Source organism: Schistocerca americana, unplaced genomic scaffold, assembly GCF_021461395.2.
Source record: "Schistocerca americana isolate TAMUIC-IGC-003095 unplaced genomic scaffold, iqSchAmer2.1 HiC_scaffold_112, whole genome shotgun sequence".
NCBI classification, from domain to species: domain Eukaryota; kingdom Metazoa; phylum Arthropoda; class Insecta; order Orthoptera; family Acrididae; genus Schistocerca; species Schistocerca americana.
The window spans coordinates 527,501-532,500 of NW_025725176.1; the positions used below are offsets into that span (position 1 = coordinate 527,501).

Genomic DNA, 5,000 nt, shown 5'->3' on the forward strand with positions numbered 1-5,000 from the left:
CACAAACAATGGCAGGAATGAAAGACACAGGTCTGCCACAAGCATGGAATCAGAGCGCCGCCTGTTATGAGCCAAAGGTGCACCCTGACGTGGCAAATCAGATGATGCCGCAGTCATTTACTTACGATAATCACAATCAACAAACCGGCCCCCCCCCCCCCCCCAAAACACCTTTCCTTACAACAATGTGTACCTTAACCTAACCCGTATTGTGCCTTAACCTAACCCGTATTGTGCCTTAACCTAACCCGTATTGTGCCTTAACCTAACCCGTATTGTCCCTTAACCTAACCCGTATTGTGCCTTAACCTAACCCGTATTGTGCCTTAACCTAACCCGTATTGTGCCTTAACCTAACCCGTATTGTGCCTTAACCTAACCCGTATTGTGCCTTAACCTAACCCACGTTGTGCCTTAACCTAACCCACGTTGTGCCTTAACCTAACCCACGTTGTGCCTTAACCTAACCCACGTTGTGCCTTAACCTAACCCACGTTGTGCCTTAACCTAACCCATGTTGTGCCTTAACCTAACCCACGTTGTGCCTTAACCTAACCCGTATTGTGCCTTAACCTAACCCGTATTGTGCCTTAACCTAACCCGTATTGTGCCTTAACCTAACCCGTATTGTGCCTTAACCTAACCCGTATTGTGCCTTAACCTAACCCGTATTGTGCCTTAACCTAACCCGTATTGTGCCTTAACCTAACCCGTATTGTGCCTTAACCTAACCCGTATTGTGCCTTAACCTAACCCGTATTGTGCCTTAACCTAACCCACGTTGTGCCTTAACCTAACCCACGTTGTGCCTTAACCTAACCCACGTTGTGCCTTAACCTAACCCACGTTGTGCCTTAACCTAACCCACGTTGTGCCTTAACCTAACCCACGTTGTGCCTTAACCTAACCCACGTTGTGCCTTAACCTAACCCACGTTGTGCCTTAACCTAACCCACGTTGTGCCTTAACCTAACCCACGTTGTGCCTTAACCTAACCCATATTGTGCCTTAACCTAACCCATATTGTGCCTTAACCTAACCCATATTGTGCCTTAACCTAACCCATATTGTGCCTTAACCTAACCCATATTGTGCCTTAACCTAACCCATATTGTGCCTTAACCTAACCCATATTGTGCCTTAACCTAACCCATATTGTGCCTTAACCTAACCCATATTGTGCCTTAACCTAACCCATATTGTGCCTTAACCTAACCCATATTGTGCCTTAACCTAACCCATATTGTGCCTTAACCTAACCCGTATTGTGCCTTAACCTAACCCGTATTGTGCCTTAACCTAACCCGTATTGTACCTTAACCTAACCCGTATTGTGCCTTAACCTAACCCGTATTGTGCCTTAACCTAACCCGTATTGTGCCTTAACCTAACCCGTATTGTGCCTTAACCTAACCCGTATTGTGCCTTAACCTAACCCGTATTGTGCCTTAACCTAACCCGTATTGTGCCTTAACCTAACCCGTATTGTGCCTTAACCTAACCCGTATTGTGCCTTAACCTAACCCGTATTGTGCCTTAACCTAACCCGTATTGTGCCTTAACCTAACCCGTATTGTGCCTTAACCTAACCCGTATTGTGCCTTAACCTAACCCACGTTGTGCCTTAACCTAACCCACGTTGTGCCTTAACCTAACCCACGTTGTGCCTTAACCTAACCCACGTTGTGCCTTAACCTAACCCACGTTGTGCCTTAACCTAACCCACGTTGTGCCTTAACCTAACCCACGTTGTGCCTTAACCTAACCCACGTTGTGCCTTAACCTAACCCACGTTGTGCCTTAACCTAACCCACATTGTGCCTCAACCTAACCCATATTGTGCCTCAACCTAACCCATATTGTGCCTTAACCTAACCCATATTGTGCCTTAACCTAACCCATATTGTGCCTTAACCTAACCCATATTGTGCCTTAACCTAACCCATATTGTGCCTTAACCTAACCCATATTGTGCCTTAACCTAACCCATATTGTGCCTTAACCTAACCCATATTGTGCCTTAACCTAACCCATATTGTGCCTTAACCTAACCCATATTGTGCCTTAACCTAACCCATATTGTGCCTTAACCTAACCCATATTGTGCCTTAACCTAACCCATATTGTGCCTTAACCTAACCCATATTGTGCCTTAACCTAACCCATATTGTGCCTTAACCTAACCCATATTGTGCCTTAACCTAACCCATATTGTGCCTTAACCTAACCCATATTGTGCCTTAACCTAACCCATATTGTGCCTTAACCTAACCCATATTGTGCCTTAACCTAACCCATATTGTGCCTTAACCTAACCCATATTGTGCCTTAACCTAACCCATATTGTGCCTTAACCTAACCCATATTGTGCCTTAACCTAACCCATATTGTGCCTTAACCTAACCCATATTGTGCCTTAACCTAACCCATATTGTGCCTTAACCTAACCCATATTGTGCCTTAACCTAACCCATATTGTGCCTTAACCTAACCTATATTGCGCCTTAACCTAACCCATGTTGCGCCTTAACCTAACCTATGTTGCGCCTTAACCTAACCTATGTTGCGCCTTAACCTAACCTACGTTGCGCCTTAACCTAACCTATATTGCGCCTTAACCTAACCTATATTGCGCCTTAACCTAACCTATATTGCGCCTTAACCTAACCTATATTGCGCCTTAACCTAACCTATATTGCGCCTTAACCTAACCTATATTGCGCCTTAACCTAACCTACGTTGCGCCTTAACCTAACCCACGTTGCGCCTTAACCTAACCCACGTTGCGCCTTAACCCAACCCACGTTGCGCCTTAACCCAACCCACGTTGCGCCTTAACCCAACCCACGTTGGGCCTTAACCCAACCCACGTTGCGCCTTAACCCAACCCACGTTGGGCCTTAACCCACCACACGTTGGGCCTTAACCCAACACACGTTGGGCCTTAACCCAACACACGTTGGGCCTTAACCCAACACACGTTGGGCCTTAACCCAACACACGTTGGGCCTTAACCCAACACACGTTGGGCCTTAACCCAACACACGTTGGGCCTTAACCCAACACACGTTGGGCCTTAACCCAACACACGTTGGGCCTTAACCCAACACACGTTGGGCCTTAACCCAACACACGTTGGGCCTTAACCCAACACACGTTGGGCCTTAACCCAACACACGTTGGGCCTTAACCCAACACACGTTGGGCCTTAACCCAACACACGTTGGGCCTTAACCCGCTCTGTAATTGTCATACGACGCGTTAAATTAGTGTAGTGTTGCCTAACTGCAACCCCCGCAATATAGTTTGCTACTCGCACTGCCTGGTCCCCAGTGTATCGCTTCATGTTAAACACCTTGCAGCGATACACTGTAATGTGGATGGCAGCAGGACGTACATGCTCAATGCCCTTCGCAGTTGTTCATTGGCATTCGCATGGCGAAGCACTTAGCCTACGCTGTGGTACGGCCTGTGTCAACTGTCCGCTGATGTTGTACGTCCAAATCACACACTGTACTGCACATTGGTCCTCATGTACTGAATGATACATCGTGGTACATGTGACCGTACAACGACTGCGCCAACAACGGCGAACCATGCGGTCCAACTGTTGTGCACTCAGCTATGTGTCGTCTCCCTATAAGAGCCGGATTGCAGTGTGGTATGCCCTGGATGGCGATCAGCATGAGCCGTCTGTTGATGTAGTGGCGCGTGTTGTCAGACGTAGTCGTCTCTTCTCACACACCGTGACAGCATGGTGCACTGCGTTCCACATCTGCGACATGCGACAGAGGCCGGTTGACAGTCGTTCGCGCAATGGACATCGCATACGTACGGGGGCCACCTTCCACGTGTTCGCGAAGCGTGCACATGTTGTTGCGTGTATGTGGGCAGACATAGTGTGTCGTGACACCTGACACAGGCATGCAACAATCGTTGAATTTGCAAATGGCGATGGACGTCTACGTTTGCTGGTGACGTTACGCAAATGAACAACTGGTAAACCGTTGTGGTGCGGTTGTTCTCGCTAGAGGTGAATCAGTGATGGCGACGATCGGTTGAGCTACCAACCGGTTGTTTCAGCGATACCCACCATGCCCACGAACGTGAATGGCATGTGGGTGTGAAGCGATACGCGGCGGTGGCTGGGTGGGACCGTCCCCGGCCGGTGAGGGGGGGCCTCCCGGCGTGCTGGCCGCGCGGTGCGTGGGCGCACGCGCTACAGCCGGCTGGTGGGGGCGGCCAGTGGCAGGCGCGCCGGCCGACGGAGGCGGCAGGCGGCGCAGCTGCGCGCCGGCGCACCCTGCACGCGGCGCCGTGCGGCCAAAGTAGGTCCTCGCGGGCCCGGTGCGAAGCGCGGTGGACATCTGCAGTGTGCTGGTCCGATTGAGGACTGTGTGCGCTGAGGATGCGCCGCCGCCCGGCGCTCGGCGCCGCGACGCCGTCTGCTGCTCGGTCGCCTCTGCGGTTCTCGCAGGTGGTTTGTATCGCAGCTGTGCGGACGTGTTGGCGCGTGCGCTGTGCTGGGAGAGTTCGCTTCGGCACCCAAGTGGGGCTTTTGTCCTTCTGTGGCGCTGGCGTTGGAGCTGCCGGCCACCGTAGGTGGCGCGTGTTGTCTCCCGCCGGCAATGCCACGACAGCACGCTCCCGGGCCTCTGTCGGCAGCGGCAAGCTCAGTTGGGAGCACGGGTGGTCGCACCTAAAGCGTCTACTCGCCAAACTCCGGGCGATTGCGCCTCTCTCGAACCCGACCAAGTACTTAGGACGGCGCTGCGCGCCGCCGGGACCTGAGAGGGTTTCGAGGTGTATCGTGCAGGGGAGCTCAGCCTCCTCCTGTTTGCAGAATAATTGAGCGGACGCTTGCGTGTTCGCGCGGGCCCCCGGGACACACTCCCGGGCGGCCGGCTGCTCAGCTCTAGTTGACGCAGCTCCCTGGTTGATCCTGCCAGTAGTCATATGCTTGTCTCAAAGATTAAGCCATGCATGTCTCAGTACAAGCC

The 5,000-nt window shown here is 51.5% G+C and overlaps 1 non-coding gene across 1 annotated transcript in view; it reads left to right on the forward strand.

Moving 5' to 3' along the window:
* Positions 1-4,929: 4,929 nt before the first annotated feature.
* LOC124560839 overlaps positions 4,930-5,000 on the forward strand; it is a 1,910-nt gene continuing 1,839 nt past the window's right edge. The window contains exon 1 of the ribosomal RNA XR_006969347.1: positions 4,930-5,000. This exon is cut by the window's right edge and continues 1,839 nt beyond it. This is a non-coding gene — a ribosomal RNA (small subunit ribosomal RNA).